This window comes from Leuresthes tenuis, unplaced genomic scaffold, assembly GCF_036924035.1.
Source record: "Leuresthes tenuis unplaced genomic scaffold, fLeuTen1.0.hap1 SCAF_6, whole genome shotgun sequence".
In the NCBI taxonomy this organism is placed as follows: domain Eukaryota; kingdom Metazoa; phylum Chordata; class Actinopteri; order Atheriniformes; family Atherinopsidae; genus Leuresthes; species Leuresthes tenuis.
The window spans coordinates 12,559,139-12,580,616 of record NW_027325360.1 but is presented as its reverse complement, the minus strand read 5'-3'; the positions used below and the strand labels follow the sequence as shown (position 1 = coordinate 12,580,616).

The window sequence follows — 21,478 nt, the reverse complement described above, 5'->3', positions numbered from 1 at the left end:
TTCATGGGTTTGGACGTTAGCATGTTGATGCATATCATAAGTGATGTGATCCCATAGCAAAGCAGTCTCTGGTTCTGCTCTTCTGCGTGTTTGTCATCATAACAGCAGCCATCCCTCATGTGCTGACTGAAGAACTCGATCTGAGGTATTTGGCAGTCATCTGACAAGGAGGAAATTAAATCTAGGATGTACCTGTGACTGCACTTTAAACACACAAAGAGCACAAATGTACTCATGCACACTCTCATTACATTGAAGAATACAAATGATATTTGGGGATCATGTTTAGATGGAGGTCAGTTTAAGGGTTTTCATTCAGTAACACGGCTTGCGGCATTGATATAGAAAATGAAAAATGGTGTGGATGGTGTAAATTTGTCTGCTACATTATAACAAAGCAACACTTTGGTAATGAGGCTTTTTTTCTGTTTAATTTTAAACTCCTACGTGTAAATGCACAAAAAACAAGAGATCTAAAATCATTACAGGTCAGAACATCATCCTAAATTTTCAGAAAGTCATCAATCTGTATGTTTTAAAATATACAATATCAATCAGCCGGTTTATTCCCACAAGTCTACATTCAAATGCAACTCAAACTGACACACTTTAGATACTAGATATTGCATGTGTTCAATTCTGTTCAGATATGTCAAAAGAGAACGCATCCAAAGACATCCATTGTCTAACTTGTATTGCTTTATGGACAGCAGCATTTTCTGTTTCCACAAATGTTTAATCAGACTACACACCAACACATTTAGCAACACACTCAACTAACCAACCTTTTGAGACTTTTGTGAACATTGTGAGATAAAAGGCCTACATTTTTCACATGCTGTCATGGCCTACATTTGAGAATTGTGGAAAAGCGGATAGTCATCATCTATGGGGATATAAAAGCACAGGGTCACCTGGTGGCCCAGTTCAGCTTTCAAATGATGCAGCAGTCTGCATGTGGTACGTTTACACAGTGTTCATCTAGGTCAACATATTCTAATAGTTATAATGTTCTGCTACGACCTGCTTGTGACTCTATTCTGAAAAGGATAATAGCTTCCATTTGATGTAGAAAATTAGATCTGATTTGGCTTTATTACTGTAATGCAATAAACAGTCCTTCTGACTTGTGTTCCAGGTGTTAATTGTTAAACACCACACATCCTGTTAAAAGACACTTGATTATCTCAATTACTACTGTTCACACACATAAAGTGAAACTGTTTATTTTCCAGAGCAGGCTTCAGTTTTTAATATTTTTTGATGAACCACAGCCAGAAACAGACTCCCTGCTTTTACAGTGAGAAAATAAAGGGACAAAAAATAGATAATTTCCCCCCTATCAAGCCAAAGTGTTAAATGACATTTTACACCTGCATGAACAGACCATTGATCATAATGTCTGAGAGACACAGTGTGCTTTTGATTTCTTATGCCGCCGTTAGCAGTTATTTTATTCCTCCTTTTTCAAAACAAACACTTTCCACGGAAGAACAACCACCGGGTGAGATTATGTATGCGTAAATATTGAGGTTTATGTTTATGTTTATGCATTTAGAAGATGCTTTTATCCAAAATGACTATTTAGATACTTAGAAAGTGCATAACTTTATTGTATGCATTCAATCTACTCTGCAGCTTTACATTTCACAAACAATACTTTTAGTTATCAATTTCTCAGTTCTTCCAAATAACATTTAAAGAAAAATGTCAGTATGTCTCATAGCAAATTAACAAAACAGTGAATACAGAGATTACCACAGAATTAATATAATTGATATACTGATTGTAAAATTCATTAAAGGTGGGGAAATGAATTAAACTTTACAGCTAAATGCAGACATACATTTAATTAAATACACACACAAAAATATTTGTACGTAGATTTTAAACTGAATTGAATTCATCCATTAATTCAAATGAAATATCATAAAGTAAACATTTAAACGTCTTGCATAGAAACTGTTATTATTATCAGAGAAATGTGGTTGCCTCTGCTCCTGGAAGTGCTGAAGACTCATCTTGGAGTGTACTGAAGCTCACTGTTTCCAGAAAACCAACAGTATCACTTTCAAGCCTGTAGCTGTTTACCAGATTTAGACTAGATCCTTATAATCCCCACTTTCCTGTCTGTTTCCAGCTTGACCCACAAGTGCATATCAATTATACAGTGACGGAAACAGCTGAACACAGCCTGTTCTTTGAATGCAGATATGCTCCAAAAGTCACATATGGAAAAGGTTTGTAATCAGCAGTTAGATGGAACCACATATGTACTGTTTTCCACCTCACACCATTTGGGGAAAACAAAAAGGCTGCAGTGCCCCTTAAAGTGCTAATAGGAAAGGAGCCGCAGACAGATTCAGTGATTGACCAGCAGCACTTGAGTTGCCACTGTAAATAGGCTCTGTTTCTGTCTCAGCTGTCTATATGATCCACGGGTGAGCAGCAACCATTTTAACTCAGCCAGCAGGAGCGATAACTTTATAATTGTTTATAATAATAAAACACCCTGTTCAGCAGGTTCCATAGACATCCTATCATCGACATCATACTGTGACAATAAGGCACAATTAAACTCCAATAGCCCGAGGAAATAACTTCAGACACAGTGTGATCATTATATTATATAATATATTGATATTTAATATATTTAAGGCTTAAAGTATCTTGTATGGATTGTGAAGAGGAGTAGCTACTACTGTTTCAGATAATAAAGCATATAATCTGCTCTTAATATGCAACACAAATAAAAAAGTGGTATTTCTAAACATTTCTGGGCTTGTGATCATTTGTAGAAAGCAGTATGTAGTTGAAGTCTCCTGCTGCCTTTCTATTTTTTATGAGATGTTTGCAGTTCCACAAAGGAAACATTTCCCTCTTAAGCTTGCATAGTAAAAAAAAAAAAAAAGTTTTATGCCAAAATATGTTGGATACATCATAAAAAAGTAACACTAATGTGCACATTAGGGCTTTGTTTTTCTGCCTTTCAATCCTTACAAATCTCCTCATGACGCCTGAGGTCTAACTTGTGACCCAATGGAGAGAGCCAGACTGGCTGGGAAACCACAGTAGCTAAGTTATCAGTAAAGCAATATAAACTGGCCCTACGTTGTCCAAACACTAACGCAAAATGTTGCTACAACAGTGTTAAAAAATGTATTCATTTCATATGTAAGGTATCCCTCAACAAAACCAGAGTTTGTGTTAGCTTTTTTAGATTCATGTCTTGGTACTACTTCCACTTTAGTGTTTTCATCAACGGGAAGAAAACAGGAGAAGAGGGGTGAAATGTCACAGGCACAGGAAATTGCAAGCTGTTATAAAAGTTTTATGTCACACACTGGAGGAAGGTGGTTGCAATCTTTTAAGGGTCTTTTAAGGCCAATATATGGGTATGAAAAAGTTGTAAGACATTACTGGGAACCAGTGAAGAGAACAGAAGATTTCTTTGACACAGAGAAAGTGAAGTTTTAGATAAAGCTCCGGAGGCTTGAAAGACGGCAGGAGTGTATATGAGGTATGGCCGTTTAGTCAGGAAAAAAGCCTGGATGTGAGCTGACCTGAATCCCTAAAGAATTGCTGCTGTGTTCCTGTTGCTTGTCCCAGTCTGAGGTGTGATGGTTGCTCCATTTCATCTGCCTCTCTTCAACACACAGTCTTAATGCACCTGGGACAACTTTAGCAAGATAAGCGAGATAAGCTCTGACACAAGCATATTTCCAGAGTTCAAACTAACTGGTGTGCATCTTGACATTATTGAGCTGGAATTATACCCTGCCTGCCACCCACACTTTGCAACACGTCCACTTGAAAGTGTGAGTGATGCTTGAGTGTGAGAGAGATAGAGAGAATTGAATAATCTAAAGACAAATTGTGAGAGAAACAGTGGAGTTGTATGTTGTTTGATTTGGTTAGAGGCTTGCAGAATTTGTACGAATACTAATGTCAGCAGATGAAAATATATTTCTCATCTAATTTTGTGTTAATTGTCCGTTATAATTCCAACAAGCACATTATACCATAAACTGAGCCGTATGACACAGTGTGTATGCATTCTTGGCAGTAATCTGCAAATCAAATGCTTGTGTTGGCATACACTGCAAAGTTATCATCAGGTTATTTTTTACACTGAAAAAAACCTGAATGATAAAGTTCTGTTGTTGAATTAAATGGGAAGATATCAAGGAAGTGCTGGCAGCACATTAGTTTACGTTAAAAACTGGGTTTTGGCATTCATCTTGTGAAAGTACCATTGTACTCTTCTATTCAAGTATTCTAAAAAGAGAACAAAGAAACTTGACAGCGCTCTACTCAGGAGCAAAATAAGTCAATCACACACATATGCACACACGCGCTTCTTTTATTGGTCGCTTATTATTTAATGATTAGCCCCTTACACATAACAGCCCTCCTCCCTTATATATGATGTAGATGTCTATACAGGTGCGCGCGCACTGTGATAGCCTGCTGTTTGGTTGTGTATATGAGGGCATGCGCTAGCAGTTTATGCTCTTTGGAAGGATTGCAGCATTCAGTCTGGAAAACTGATGTTGATTTTGGCTTGGTTTAGCTATTTAGATGCGTTTGTAAATACAGAGCATGTGAAGCATGCATTGCTGGCATCAGATTGTAAATGCGCCATCAATTTAAGCAACAACTTTTTGAACTTTGCTAGAGTTTTCAGATTTTACCCGATGGCTCCACTGATGAAACCGAGGCCAAGAAAAGGCTCATTTGTAAAATCTCAGTAAGTGCAAAGCACGTGTTCCAGTGTGTGTGCGTTCGGGCGTGCCAACCCGGCACCAGGAGGGACCACCAGGGAGGGAAGGGCGGTCCTGAAATTGGAGAGAAGAGACAAGACAGGCTTTGAACCTGATCGCGTTCACATTGGCACAGAGTAAGTAAATGTGGGTGATTCGAGTAAAGACTTTGTTGCTTCATAAAATGTGCGAGTGACAATCCTCACAACACAGAGCCAGCAGGGCATTCTTATCAAATTCCTGATCTCAACAATCTTTCTTTTGTTTTCCAGTGTCAACATTATTAATAGCGCCTGAGCTTTCTCTCTCTCTCAGTAGCGCATTCTTCGGAAATGCCGCTGCGTAAAAATAGAAATACAGTTGTCTATAACTACCACCCATTGACACAATAGCTCCCGTTCCATAGACGTAGCTCCTCCCTATATGTATGAGAGAGAGCGTGTGTGTGCGTAGCGGGTGGGTGACAGCTGGGCTCGCTGCGCTCCGCTCCAGTCTGGTAAGAAGCTTCATCTCCAAATAGGATGACCGTCGGCTTTTGTGGAAGGGACTGCGCACAGCTACGTAGCTAGTTCTGGGACACTCGGTTGGTTCCATCCGTTCAGTTTACCTGAGGGGAATCTAAGAACTAACAGATCGCTTTTCTCTGTCTCTTTAGTGTGGATTTCTGATGGATATTCCGATTTGAAGAGGTGTGATTTGAGCGCGGCATGTAACAAAAAGAAGCGCAAGAGTAAAGTAGCGCTCGTATTGTTATTCTGAAGAGAGCACCATCTGAACTGCCATAAGAGACAAATCTAATGGATTACTAAAAAGGGAGAGCTGTAGAACCACTCTGAGGCACCTTCATTCATGAGCTGAAGGTAAGATTTCTGTGTTTATTTCAAACTTTATGCGCTCATAGCCTGTACCAGTGTTTCTCCAGCCCCGGTGGCTTGTGATTCTGTAGAGCCTGGCTGCCGGACGACAAGTGCATAGGCTTCACTGGAGGTTACTTTATTTACTTAATGCTATTTTACGTATTTTAAAAGCATTTGAAAACTTATAATTCCAAAATTGTCAGTTTTAACTAGACGTTTAAACTACGGCGGTTTCCTACATCAGGAATACATTCTGCCGATGCAAACAAGACAAGAATTTCGTGCGTAATCCCTTTTCTGTTGTTTACTCATATGGAATAAAGAAGTGCTAGTCTCTGAGGACCTATTTTGGATGACACTAAGGCTAAACACAAGCAAAACAATCATTCTGAGTATCTGTTACACGTACGGCATATTAAAAAAAATTGCTTGTTGGAACTTTTAAGACTGTTGTTCTCCTCATATTTATTCTTTTCAATTTGCTTCTTTAATTTGAATTATTTCAGAAAGTCACAGCCAAGAGAGAGAAGGATAGAAATTTTTTTTTTGTAGAAAAAAGATTAATCACATTAAGATATAAAATCGACCAAGTTAAATGAGCCTATTAATAGAGTATTGCCTGATTTGTTTTGAAAACGCAAAACACTCAAGTGTCTCATAGTGCATGACGGGGTTTTGATTTGCCATTTATGTTTACATGACTGGAAATTTAGAATGAAACATCTAATGAAAGGTTGATAGTGCAGCTTGGTTTTCTTCCGTCATTCTGTTCCATTAAACTCAAATCAGATAGATATGATTGGAATTTATACTTAATTTTGCAATCAGATTTAAGGGAGTTAAGGGACTCTGCCAGCTCACAATTTTTCTCTTTCTGTTTCACACATACATCCACATACATATACACAAATGCATGCACACACACACACTGGTTAGGGTGTGTTCAGGGTTCTCAAGCTACCAGGCGGTGGAGTGGTCACAATAACTCATGTCTAGAAAGATCAATTGAATGTTTGTAATTCTGACCAGGAGCACTGGTGTCAGAAGTGAATTTGCCATTAGATCAAGTGCTGCTATACATATAAAGAAAACACATCCAGCAACCCAACTGCTTACACTCAATTACTCCATAGTTGCCCCTCTTCTCTGCTTTTCTGCTCTCCTCTCCCCAGTATGAAAGATCCCCCCAGAGGCACTGGAAAAAGCTGACGAAAAAGGATTTGAAAACTCTACGTTATAGATTTTGAAGTGTCAAAGGAAATGATAGAAATTGGCCAATCCAAACTATATTGAACGCACACAGCAAAATATGGATCTGAATTTTGCCGGCAGTAAATTATGTTTTGGAAAGACATTCTAGTAGTTTCAAAGAATGAATAGAATGGAAAATAAATTTTACTCCAGCTCTAAAAGAAAAGGGCATTGCAATTAATTTTTTCCCCCTGAAAATCACTGAAACTATTGACCTTGGTGACATATTTTAAACATGAAAAAGTTAAAAGTTATAACAGTTTGTTGCTACTCCTCCTACAACATCAGCCTCAAGGCTTTCAAATGTCCTGGAGGTAGTTTTTGAAATGTTTCACAAGCAGCAAATCCCACGGTTTCATTCTAGGTTAGAAACACCACACACCACCGGGCTAATCCTGCTATTAACACTTAGTATGCACTGACATGTTTTTATGCTGATAGATTAATTACAGCATGATTACCTTTGTGACAGCAGCCTGTCTGTTGTCCTCTTGGAGAAGCAGAACACAGCAGAGCGACCCGAGTTGATGGTTGTATTTGGAGCAATGCTCTGCGGAACGTTTGATCTGCCGATCCCCTAACAATAGCAATGGGGACGGCATTGTGTGTGACCGATGTGAATTTGTCACGCTGTATGTGTGTGAGAGGACGAGAGATAGAGAGGGAGTTTGTATTTACCTTTGCCAGTTAAATAGATGTTCATATGAGGCCTGAATGCAGTGGGTCTGAATAATTGATAAATGGCTTTGCTCCTGTTCGAATGAATTGGCCCTCTCTCATAAACAATGAGACCAGTCAACTGCTGTTAAGCACTGGTCCTCATTCAGTCAGTGTCAATACCCAGCATTCAATGGTGTGTGTATTTATGCATATTTTATCAAAGCCATGTTTTATTGATGTACAGCCTTGGTGTGTGGGCTGTTTTTAAAAAAAAAAAAACAATTACAGTACAAGAAAGCATCTAACCCATCTCACTCATTTGAATGTGATTTATTGATGCTTAACCCATTTTCCAGTTTCCACATCTCTCTAAATTGCTGCTGCTTCAATAACATTGCCTTAAATGCAAAATGACAAATCTCTTCTACTGGCAAAAAAAAGATAATCATTCGTTTGTATCTGCAATTTGACACGTTTTGTTTTCGAACTACAGGTTAGCGCAAAGAAAAATGCTTGTATTTTAATGGTACAAGGCTCATTTGCTGACTTAAGTTGTATTCCAGTCAGCCTTTTCTTTCGGAATCAGCGGTTTGAATTGGAGGGAGAAAAAAGAAACAGAAAGATTTTCTAACCTATTTTCACCTTCTTGATACCACATCACCACCCGCCCACAACACCCGTCCGTATAAACATTTTCTACTTAACCTTTTGTTGCTGTCACTTTTATTTAAATTGGCTGTGATTTCTCTGAACCTCTGAAAATGAATCCATTATTTGTTGAATACCTTTCATTTTGACTAAGAAAATGTACAGAGAATATCAGCAGGTTGAGAGGAGATGATAGACTGACAGGTTTTCATTATGGGCATAACTTTATTTTCTTACTGCCCCATCCTTTCTGGCTAAGCTGGAAATGTTTGCTCTCTGTTCATAATATATATCTCTGTACATTGCAGTCCAGCATGCCCTATCCACACCATGGCTCATTGAGAATGTAAATACTCTCTTATCACTTGCTTTGGCTTGTTGTTCCTGTTATTTCTATCTTTCACCCAAAGACCAAAGACCTGTATGGATGGATGGTGCTACAGTTCCCAAGTTTCATCATAGTGATTCAACTGGCTGCTTTCTCCCACTTAGTCATAACCCCTAAGAGTTCATGGAACGACTCTATCATACGTCTTCTGAGTCAACCATTCATGTGTTCAGCACTCTTCATTTTTACAACATTAGCATAATTGATTGAGCGTGTTTTGCACTGTGCCAAAAAAGCCTGAGGCATGAAGGGCCAGGCAAGCGAGTGTCTGCTGTTGGCTGTTGGTACTTGGCAAAGCTTTGTTGTTAGAAAGTGATAGCCAGCCCACCAGTACTACTGTTGTAAAATCAGTTGCATGCTAAATGAAACCACATTTAAAATCAGATTATAGCATCATGAGTTTTTTTTTTTCGAACCACTTAAGTGTATGCAGCATTAATATGTGGTAATACCTTTGTCACAGCTGAGTTTGGTTGCCTGTCATTACTCAAATGGAGTAAAAAGCAAATGCATTTGAAGGGATAATCCAAACGCAGCAGGGCTTTGTGAGAGTGCCTGGGTGATGGATGAATGACTGTCCTTAAAAGGAGCCCAATCTTGCACCACAGTTCAGATGATGTAAATCATGGTACACAGTGTTAGAATATGATGTTCTAGTTTCCGTCCTGCTGTTGCGGTGCTTTTACAGGTGGAGATACAAGCTGTGAGTCATGGGGACAGCCACAGTCTGTGTGGACTCATTAGGACCACATCCGCTACTGTGGCTGCGGTTGTGTCTGTGGCTAGTTTGTTTGCTGGTAGCCAGTGAGGAGATGTATGTCATGTGTGGATGTTAAGCACTGGAAAACTCTGTTGCCTCTTCATTTGCTTCTTAAGCCCTAAGACAGCTGACAATGCATGCGTGTGTGTGTGTCTGTGTGTAGTGTACACGTTAGACTTCGTCCAATTTCTGTGTGTATAGTACCACAAAGCATGGAGGGTGGCTAATGGTGGGGGGGTTGAGTGTGCTCACTGTGTGTACTCTCTGGGAGTATATGTGCATGTTTGCGTGGCGTTGTTTGAGTGCATCTGTCCCTCCTCCCCAGGCCCCAGCGATTGGCACTGCATCTCTCATCTATTAATCATAGAGAGCGCTTGCTCTCTCATTCCGTTGCCATAGTTTCAGGACCTGAGACAGTGTTGGGGTGCCTGGCTGCCTAGAGAGAGTAAAAGTGAAAGGAAGAAGAGGGGGAGAGAGGAGGGAAGGAAAGGAAAGGAAAGGAAGGATGAAGGTGTGACTGTAGAGGGAGGAAGGAGATGAGGAAGCACTGGGAAGGCAGAGCAGTTAAAGCAGAGCAGAGGAGGAAACAGGGGAAGTGCAATGACAGGCTAACACACCGAGCAGGTCCTCACACTGTGGATGTGAGTGCTCAAGAACCAAAATGGATTCCATTTTTATCTCAGCAGTAAATCCTCTATCTCCTCCTGCGTGAGCATCTCTCCAATCTCTCTCTCACATACACATAAAAAAAAAGAAATCTCTTGCCACATCTCTGCTCTTTCCCTCCTAAAGAGAGCAGAAGAATATTTTCACAGCAGGCATCAGCTTGTGAACGACACGCTCATGGGGTTGGTGCTTCTTGGTGAGTCACAGAACATTGAACTGCTGTTATTTCACCTTACTTTACAATGGAAATGCTTTCCACTGAGCTGAGATGGAAGATGGGCTTGGGCCTCCTGTTTCATGCTCAGTTGGATGTTTTGATGGTAAATCATGCTGAATTGTGTGTTATTATTGTGTTAGTCAATGATGGATTACAAAAATCAACCTCTATGGAAATTTCCAAGGCAAGGAATACCCCTTGCTATCAAGCTTTTTGTCACTGTCTCAATGTTTTTCCTCCTTATTATCCTGGCCTGTTTTCATTCTTTCCACATTCAAATTTTCTCCCCTCAGCGCAAATGGAATACTGAACATGCGCTGTTACTTTCACAGAAGTGGCCCTTGTTTTTGTCTGTAGGCTCTGTACCTCCCATATGACCTCATAATCTCATTTGGGTCTTTTAATGGCTAACCATGCACTAATGTGGTGCTTGTATTATCGCCTTGTCTCCTCACATCATACCCTGCTTGTGAGTATTTCCAGTGGGAGCTTTAGTAGGAAACTGGCAGCACTATAATCATGGGATTCTCACTACATGCAACCACCTTTAACTCAAATGCATGTACACAAATAAACACACAGAAGACACATTTAAGTGCACTCAAATTCAGGCATCAGGGCATTTGCTTTCATGTCAGTGAGACTGAAAAGAAATAAAGAAAGCTTGTCATTTTTACAGCGGAGCATGCGATGGGTGCCGGTGGGCAGAAACCCAAGAATACCTGATTGTGGAGTACACTGTGTAATTCTCCCCTCACCATGTATGGACTTTCTGCAGGGGAATTACCATTTGGAGACAGAGGGACAAAGGGAGAAGTGAGAGGGTGCGTTTGCTCTCTGTGCTGATGGCACTGAAGTGCTTTTGTGCCTTTGAAGTGAGGGGATTGCAGATGACATCATAGCGGCCGCATTCTCAGGTGCAGCAGGTGAAAAAATCCAGGTGGTGGATGGGGTTAAAGAAGGTGTGTGTGTGTGTGTGGGGGGGGCAAATCTGTAATGCTCTTTCGTGTTTCTGTGGAAGCAGGCATGCATGTGAGGATGTGTGTATGCATCTGTCATCAAAGCAGAGGAAAGCCAGTGTGTAAGGTGATCTGTATGCTCATGGCAGAGCAGCAGTCATACTCTCCCAGAGGCTACGAGCCTCGCTGAATTTGGAGGAAGCAGCTTCTTCTCACAAGCCCTGCTGCCGGTTACCATGTGCAGGCCAAACACAACTACACAGTTTTAGTTTATCTAATATTACTTACAACAATGTGATGCAAATATTCATGAGATAGCCTTAAACCTGGTGGGACAAGCTCAGCTCGAAAAACTGCAAACTGATACCCAAGACAGCCGGTTATCATTGGCAACCATCCCCATCTCATCTGACACTCATGATGATCGTTCATGTAATTAGCCTTATAGTTGAATATTGATTATTTCCAGGTGGCTGGTAAGTCCTTATGATAACCTGCAGTTTTTCTTGCACATAAAATCAAAATTCAATAAGAAAGACTTTGACATTTCGCCATATGGGAGCAAAATACCACTAAAAACCCAAACCATTAAAACAGATAAAGTTATGTTAGTTTATATTCAGTGTTTCTCATATCAAATAACAAAAAAGGTAGACTACATGTGCTTCTTCTCAGTTTCTCAGTTCTCAAACCTTGTTAAAAAATTCTCCCGGTCACAGTGGCTGGCAGACTACAAGTGATTCCCCGGAGGGTCCTCTATTTCACAATCCAATCAGGCAGAACTCCGAACAATATTACCTCTGTGTGTGTGTGTACATTTATTACATAGTTAATGAACAAATTGTAGCCATGTGGCATGGTCTGGTGGTGTGGCTGGTGAAAAGAGAAACACACACAGTCTCAAACGCTACACACACACACACACGCGCACTACAGTCCCCAGCCACCGCCTTCCCTCTTTTTGCCACAATGCACACATATACACACACACATGCTCAACCACAAGGCCCCCAGTGTTCTTGGCCTGTCTGTCCATCAGCTCATGCAGAGCGCTGGGCTGGGAGTACTTATCATCACTCTGCTGAGTGGGGGCCTCACAAAGGTCCACTCACATCACACACACATATGCATGCACACAGTCCAGTCAGCACACGGAGGACTGCTTGAGGTAGTCAGGGCTGCTGGACTGATATAATGTCTAGTGTGACAACAGTCTGCGCTGACACTGGGAGGAGAAAAGCTGATAGCCAAATGAGGACAATAGCAGGCAGACAGACAGGTTATAAGGAAAACTTATTTATATGTATATATAGATGTATATATATATATGAATATATGTTTTGTTTAGCCAAGATTATTTTAGCCTTGGCCAAGTCCAAGTTTGTCTAATGTCTAGTTTGTCTATGAAAATATTAAAGTATCTGTGACATTATTTTAGAAATGCCTTTTTGCCTCCTTGACAAGTTTTTTGTGCAGTAAAAATGAAGATACACCCAGTGTATCTTCATTATCTTCACACTTGGCTTCTCTTGAAACATTAAAAAAACACGGAAAATAGCCAAACTGGCTCTATCCAAAGATAGCAAAGCTTATCATTTTTTCAGTTGAAAAAAAATAAATAAAGGAATATTAGATCATTTTACATGTCAGATTGTCTCTTAGCCAAGAGGCAAACTCTTATCCAGGTTAAACAAACAAGAAATAACATGTGAGCTTTCAGAGTTGCTATCGGATTTACTAGCCCTATCCTATCTTTTCAGTCTTTATTCAATCTTTTTTTGTTAGTTGTTAAAACGAAATTGTGCACTTAATCAAAAGATCAGACTTTTGCCAAAATGCATGCTTTAATTCCTTATTTCCCTTCAATATGAATGTAGCTCATCGATATGAAAGTTTCTTGTAAAACATGTTTCTCATAAAGCATGCGTCCAATTTGCATAGAAACGTAATTGTTTGAAAAAAGGAGGAAATGTTTGGAAAAAATCAACTGACAACATCACACAGTTACTCTGACAGCCATGCAGACCTCCAGTAGTTTATGGGCACAGAAAAATGCAGTCTCACAGAGGTAACTGGGATATTTAAGAAGACAAGTAGAGAGCCAGACAGTCTGTCAAAGAGGTTAATAGAAAAAACCCTGGACAGCTAGCGAAGGAGGCAGGCAGAGAGCGTTTGAGTCACAGAGCAAAGAAACTCAACACATCACCTTTTCAAAATGAATTCTTGTGAAAAGAAATAATTTTCCAACTCGCCCCATCCATACGCCTTTAATATGGACAAAAGGTGCTCTGTATGTGGGCAGGTAATCAGGCAGGCAGGTTGATAGGCAGGAAGACAGACAAGCTGTGAGGCAGGAAGAGAGAAGTTGTGCCCCGCATGATAATGTATTCATTCATCCCCCACTCCGATAATGTTCACAGCATGGTTGGGTTGATTCATTCATGACATTCTACTGGGGGCCATTTTTTTCCGTTATTTGTTAAAAAGCCTCGCTGCTTTTCTAAACCTGTCAAGGTTTGCTGACTGGATTATTAAGGCGGTGGGTTTGGGAAGGTGTGTGAGGCTTTGTACATGTTGTTGAGCTGAAGTTTTGTGTGTGTAAACTCTTGCTTAAAATGGTTTGTGGAGAGAATGCAAATTCTGTGATGAAACCTGTTGAGGTCTGAAAATGGTTTACTTTGATTGGGCTGTGCTGCTGCTTCAATGCACCGTGTCCTCATCTTCCTCCATCCTTAACTTATCTGGGATCATCTATAACTGTTTTACTAATACGTTTACTGTAGTTTTCTCTTGCATGGTCTATTTTTTTATTTCATCCAAATAACCAGCAAGTCTTTTGTCTGTTGACTGTGGTAACACACAGCAATTGAACCCTTGATTAATTAATTGGATTTGAAATCTGAGAGAGGTGGTATGGCTCTGAGCCCGACTCCTCGGAGGAGAGTTTGATGAGTGAAAACTGGTTAGATATCATCACAATGAATTAGCCCTGTTTTTGGAAGATTATTAGAATGTGTGTGTTTTCTCAGCATCAAATCGTGTTTGCTTAAAGGCTTTGAACTGCCGCTGTCATCCGTCCCACAGGTAGGAAAAACAGAGGACAGCCAATCTATTAGTCACCCTACTCAGTTTCTGTCCCCACCTTGTCTTTCCGTCTGTGAGGCTTTGTTTCATACTGTAGCACACATGAGCTAACTCTGTAAGCATGAGATCTAGTAATGGTAGCTAGTCTAGTAATGCTAGCCTGGTAACTAGATAGGAACACTGTGTGGCAGGTGAGGCTATCTACAGGCCCTTACTGTTAATCATTTACAAGTCGTGCCTGAGTCTTACTTTGCATGGCTAATTTGAACTTATAGGAAGATGCTCTCTCTGTTGTTTTCAATTTAAATGCATGTCATATTGTGACATTTTCAGCTGGTTTAAAGGGTAATTACAGTGGCAATAATAATTACTTGTTGGTTGTTTCAAGACGTTGTTTTCAAAGGAAGTTATGGGCCTGGAAGTAACAACCTGGTCTCCTTCTTGAGTTTACACTGCAAAATTACAGTGCATTACATCACTGCACACGACAACAAAGACATCAAGGAAAGGAGATGGGATGAGTCTTTGGAGGTGCAGCTCTGACCTAGATAAGACTGGGAGTTTGGAGCATTAAGCTGATTCTATGGTGTCAGCCCATTGTTGTCATTCAACCAGTACCTGACTTTGATCTTCATCCTCCCTGTGTGCGGTGCTAAATTTTCTTTTCTGTTCAGTCCTGTGAAGGTAGTTATCCTGGGATCGCTGAATTCCCCTCGAGGAGACTGGTTGATTGTTGCAGACTCTATCCAGAACAAACAGCTTTTCATGCAGCCAGCCGATAAGATGAGACATGACGGCGTGCTCACATTGGCGCCGTTGCAACAGTCATTTGTTTCGCACCTTAGCAGGTGAAGGACTTATGTGTGTGCTTATGAGAGTGTTTGTCTTTGCATGTGTGCTTCGTGTTAACGCCGGGTCACCCAGACTTTGGTAAATGAACAGTCACAGATAAAACAGACAGCTCAGACAAAGACATTTGGTGTCATTACAACACTGTGAAAAATGAGGATGTGGTTTGCAGTAATTGGATTCTTTATTTACTTTAGGGTATACAAACACTTGTCTAAACCCCTTTTACATGTGCACACAAGCCCTCAAATACACATGCAGGCACACAAACAGGACGCAACCATTCGAAGACAGTAAATCAAGGCTAAAACTAACAAATTAGTGACAGCTGAGCAATTCAAGGACAGGTTTGCCTCTCACTGCAGAATCTACTGTGTAGCTACGATTTCACCTGTTTATGACAACAGTGCTGCATGCTACCTGTTGCACATGTTTCCAATACAATATGGTGCAGTTGAGCTATTCATTTTTGCTTCATGTACAAGCAAGGCATTTAGATTTTATGGAGGCCTTTGGAGACACTTGCTCACATTTCCCCATATATTTATTCAGTTTTGAAAGGTATGATTACAGATTGCAGGGTTTCAGTTCTTTTCACTTCCACTTTACGCCTGCATCTCAGTCTCATTCAGGGTGATTGTACGAAGGAGCCTACATGGCCTCTGTTACCTAGGGAGGGCTTATTTCCTACCCCCAGCCCTTGCATAATAAGGCATGACTTTCTGTTTCAGTGTTCTCATTGCCTGTCCCACCCTGGAGGCAGTCAGATAGTTACTCCCTCATCACGGTCATTTCCACGCTTGTAACACTGGGCTAATTACTATAGTAAATACTGCCTTGGCTGTGACAACAGCATCAGCTGAGTGGAAAGGATGAGCACACCGGAGATGCTTTTAATTAATTAATAGTTATTTGGAATCCCTGACTGGAGTTAATGTGACTCAACAGAAAGGCCCTATTTTCATCCAAAGAACCTGCCTGGATAACAGTGGATATTTAGTATGAATGAATTAGTTTTAACTACAAACAGTTGTAGTGTACAACATTTGAATAAAGTGTGGTGACAGTGCTTCACTTGATTTGGGAAAGTCCATATGGACCAATCTTCTATTCTGATCCAACTGAGTAGTTTCTCATCTGTTTTTCATCCTTAATTCCTTGTGCCACCATATTGAGATTAAATAAAGATTGTGGTTGGTGGAGATATTGATTTTAGTGGCTAGAATGTTAGCCGATTCTCAGGAGCTTTTTATAGCCATTAGCAATGGTTATTCATTCCCTGGGATGCATCGTGTTACATCTAAGGAGGGCATAAAGGCGGATGGCAAGATTGTAATCAATAGAAGCATTAATACTTTTCCCCCCTGTTTTTCTTCCCTCTTTTCACGGATGACCGCTGCGTTCCTCTTTTAAACAAAACCGCTCCTATCATGAGTTCATCCCATGGTTAAGATCTGCTTAAATATCGTCATCATATGATGTGGTCATAAGAGCGCAGCAACAAAACCACAGTGGAAAGGTTAGTCATAGGAACAGCTTGCTGACTACAGTGGGGCTGCCATATGCTTCAAGTATACTGAAAGAACTAAAGAGAGATTTTTTTCACAGTGAGATATAATGAAGAGCTGAATGCCGAGAAAAAAGAGGGAACCCTATTAGCGAAAAGGTTTTGGTTACCCTTTTAACTGATAGCTATCTCTCAAACAGACAGAAAGAGAGGCGCACCTGTATTGCAGTCATTTGTATAAGAGAACAAATAGTGGATTTTATTACCTTGCAGTCGATGGAACTTTATCCACCTCTGAGGGGTTTTATAGTGGAGTATAATGAACAAATATGTGTGAGAGATAACAAGATTTTGGCAATATTTACAGCAAAATTACTTGCGATGGCCTAATTAAATTCAGCGCATGATTTTGCATGCAGGTAAGTGTAAACACACCATCATGTGTTCTAGATAAAACCTCTCAGAAGCACACATTGCCTCAGGTTATAGTCATGCTATTCTATAGGTTGAATTGTGTACGTGTCCCTCTCTGGTGTCTACTCTCATGGTTTGGGGCTAAAGTCTATGTATCAAGTATCGGTGAGTCGGACATGTGCAAGGAGTCAAATGACTTTGTGGTCAGATGAAGATCTGATCCATGAGAAGCTGGATTCTCTGACTCAGGTTTTCTTTGTTTTTCTGGCATCAGATGCCTGCTGGAGAGTGCAGTTTAATAAGAGGTCAGCTGGGATATACAGAGTAGGACTAAAGCAATTAACAGATTAATATGTTTTGTGACCCACTAGAATTTAATTGGCAACTTGAATCATGATTTCAGACCTTTCAGTCAAGCAATTATTGCCAGTTAGAGCATCTCTGTTATGGGGATTTAATGCTGTTCTTTGTTATATTTGATGATTATCTAAATGTTTTAGAGCACCATTAGTATGTTAATATAAATAACACATAAGTACTGAAATCGTCATCTCCTGGACTCTAGGAAACATAGTTGGATATTCTCCTAGCCAAAAACAAACTGACAATTGTATCCATATGATCAAACCGAGCTAAACAACCATCATATACGTAATATAAATGCAGGATGTCTCTGGCTTGACTGTTTTTGGCATCTTCGCCCCCTACAATTCAACTGGGAGCACTAAAGCAAGGTATGTTACACTACTGCTGCATAATATAACACTTTGTCACACCATCTGTTGTTTCTTTCAACTGCAATATGTTCATGGAAGTGAACATCAGAGTGCAGCCAAGCTAAGAACACTGAGTCACAGTTTCTATCAGCATGACTAGTTCCTCAATTATAGATTTTGGCAGAATGGTGAGTGTTACATTCTCCCTTTTGTAATGTGGAGAAAAGACATTTCCTTGATGCAGGTAGATCTGTTTGCTGGGTGTTCTCTATGTTTCCCGTATTGAAATATGCTATAGATCGGGTTTGTTCCATTGAGCGTTGTTGAGTGTTTAGCCAAATCTGATTGTGTTTTTGCCCACCCACACTGCAGGCCAAGGATGTAAGCTATAAGCCATAGAGCCACAAAGAGCCATTCAACCAGAGTTATCCTCTAAACAGATCAAAGATAAGACAAACAAACTCAAGTTGAGTGCACAACCCATTCATGTGATATTTCCCCCTTCTGTGTTTCAGTCAATACGGCAGCAGGGTTGTTCTGTCACTCTATAAGATTTTGAGATGCAGAAGAAAGTATCAAATCACCAAAAAGCTGATCTACCTGCCTGCAGGTACTGTATGCTAAGAAGTATCACTTACATGTACAGCTCGTCCTTGTCCACAGTTATTTTGTGTACCTAAGACGATACAAGATTTGCTCTACGGTTTTCTAGCGATGACTTGCAGTAGCAATTACACAACGAGTAAGGGTTAGAGTTAGAATTCTGTTTTGAGAGATGAGTTAGAGTAGCAAAAAAACCCAAAACAAACACACAAAAAAATGACATGAAAATGTCTAAAAAAAACTTTAAGAACACTCAGAAAAGAACACAAAGTCCCTGTTTTCCTTATCCTTGGCATACTGTAAGGTTTCTGTGAGAAATACTGTAGATGTGCCTTCGGTGGTTGGCCTCTTAAGTAAACAGCATGGTGCTTTTGTACTTGAAACTGCGTGCATGTTTTTTTTCTTTTAATCTGTGCAAGAGTGTGTTGATCAAAGTTTTTGCTTCGTGTTTGATATTCTCTGTACTATGTCCACCCCTGCTGTGAGCTGGTGTGGAAGTGAGTGTCTGTGCTGCTCTGTTGACCTCTCATGAGGGGAATCTTGCAATGATGGGAAAGTATAGCCAGGTAGACCAGGCCAGAGCAGCGGAGGAAAACCAGGGCAGCCAACCTGCACACAGACCCTTCTTTATACCCCATTAATAACACAGTTCCACGAAGGACAGCCTGAGGCCAAAGAAGCTCTGTCAAGGTAGTTCATTGTGCTTTAGGAAGTGAGTTGTTCATATGGTAATAGCTGCTGAAGCGGGTTCCTTCAAAGCCCGTTTGTTTCAGTGAAAGTTGTAGTCACTCACTGAGGGCGCCTGGATGGAATGTGACAGGGTGCACTGCTGTTTAGTTACTGTAGCTTAATTGACCCTGAGAAAGCTGAGCGAAGGCGGAGGAGGATGGGGGGGAGAGGTAGTGCAGAAAGGAGCGGAGGAAAAGGAAAGTAATAGGTGGGGGGCAAAACTAGAAAAGGGAAATTGATAGAGACAGAAGGAGAGAAAGAAAAGGGAGGATGCTTTGTTTTGGCAGAAGCAGCTCTTCTCTGGATTCTGTTTCGTCGGCAGGAAAAGTCTTAAAGGTGAATGCACCACACAATGAGATGGAGATTCCTCTGGAGTCCCTGGTACTAATGAGCCAGCTTGTCCAGAATAATCAGCTTTCTAATTATTTACTTCATTTCTATTTACTTCTGCATTTATGGGTTGCCTGCTTATTATATGCTGATCTTCTGTTTTAGTTTCTGGGTCAGGGAAAAGCTGAGTCTTGTCGTTTCTCATTAAGCTACATTGAGATAATGTTCAAAAAGATGTTGTGACTGCAGAGAGAAATAATTTGTTTTTTGCAAAATAGAGATTTTTCTTTTCAGCTCCCAGAGATGATAGTTCTATGTATAGCAAGACAAGTAGAACCTTCTGTGTCCTCAAGGGGTAACATGGCTCAGGGACAGCAATCGCTAATGACAGATGTAGAAAATACAGCAATTAATTGAAACAACAGTAAATGCAGAACATATGTTTTGGTGATCAGAGGACATAAACACAAGTTTGAAATAAATCAATTCTGAACACAGTTATCTACATCCTTGGTGATAACATTCTGACCACAAATAGTTTCCTCTTTCACACAAGGGGAAACATTTGTTAAACACAATCAGTTTAGTTAAAACATTGTAATGTCCATGTAAACAGATGAAAAAACATTTTTAGCAAAGGGTTTTAGCTTTACCAACACCCAGACGAGCACATGTCTTATCAATATATCTTAGCATATGCCAATGCCAATATGACGACATGGTCCAAAGCTGGAGCTTCATACAAGACTGTAAGTTCAAGTCTCGTCATTTCTAATTTCTTCTTCTCTCCGACTTACAAATTCCTTTCTTTTCTACTTTGCTCTCACCTGTAAATGCTTAGGGTTAGGAGTTAAAAGTACGTGGTTAGGGTTAGAATGAATGTACATGTTTAGAAGTTACAAAATGCACAGACTTATGGATTACCATTCACAGAGCCAGTTCATCTCATGTGAACACTGTCTGATAGAAAATAAAGCCTTGGGATAAGTTACTATTACAATAATTTCATAGATATGAATCTAGCCCATTTTTGACATGTAATTATGACATGTTTTCCAGTGAAGCTGGGCTTCTTATGCAAACAAATGAATAAATAATACCATCTTTTTTCCAACTGAGGAACTAAGTATATATATTTAGGAGTGATTTTATTTTACTTTATTTGTCATGAGTTTTTTCTATCTCAATGTATATCCACTAAGATCATTATAATTAATTCGTGTACATTTAAGTGGGCAGAGATGGGTTTTGTTGTGTGGGGTAGTGGGGTAGGTGGGGTAGTTGGAGGTTTTCAGGTGACATTCACCTGAAGCCATAACTCATTAGTTCTAATATGACATTTGGATTACACAGATGCATCTCACATGCATGCTCTTGCAATACACAAACATGAGTTTGTGCGTGGGCTCCAATGCCATCTTACACTCTGATCTACAGCACCAGTTCAAAGCAAACTGGCAAGGCTGCAGATGGAGACAGGACGAGTCATCTCCCACTTTTCTATCATTTAGTTTGAAATTCTTTCTTCTGTTCCCACTCTGTCCGGAGGTTATGAGCTAATCCAAAATGATAAGACCTCTGCAGACCTTAGTCAGACTCACCAATATTTGGGTTAAAGCTGTGCAGCAATCGGTGGAGCTATTTTAAGGCCCCAGCTGCTGCTTCCCCTGTACTTTCTATATCCCTCAGTGGGCGACTCACAGTCATTGATCTATTGCCTAGCAGCACCCCCACCCTACCTCAGTGGGAACCCACAAAGCATCTCTGCCCTGCAGCTTTCACCTTCAGATAGCATACCATCTATGTTGCGAAGTAAAAAAAACACAACAGATCAGTTAAAAATGCTTTTAGTAACACCATCAGCCTTACATCGCAACACAATGACCCTGAGCAGAAGTTTATACTTTGTGTATGGTACAGAGAGACTGTGAATTGTAGTCCATGAATTACACACCCTTGCCCTTTTGTAGCGTTCAGGAATAAAAAAAAGGTATATAGACTGAAACAAAGACAAAATGCCAACTGAGTCTCCAGCCAAGCATTAAATAGCCTGGTGGAGCACTATTGTTGATGATGA

The 21,478-nt window shown here is 40.3% G+C and overlaps 1 protein-coding gene across 2 annotated transcripts in view; it reads left to right on the top strand.

Annotated features, from left to right (window-relative positions):
- The first annotated feature begins 5,221 nt into the window (after positions 1 to 5,221).
- The window catches only part of sema6a (sema domain, transmembrane domain (TM), and cytoplasmic domain, (semaphorin) 6A), a 102,399-nt gene continuing 86,142 nt past the window's right edge, over positions 5,222 to 21,478 (top strand). For both annotated transcript variants that reach the window (XM_072387653.1, XM_072387652.1), the window contains exon 1: positions 5,222 to 5,623. The gene's annotated coding sequence lies outside the window, so the exon portion shown is untranslated. The remainder of the gene's footprint in view (positions 5,624 to 21,478) is intronic.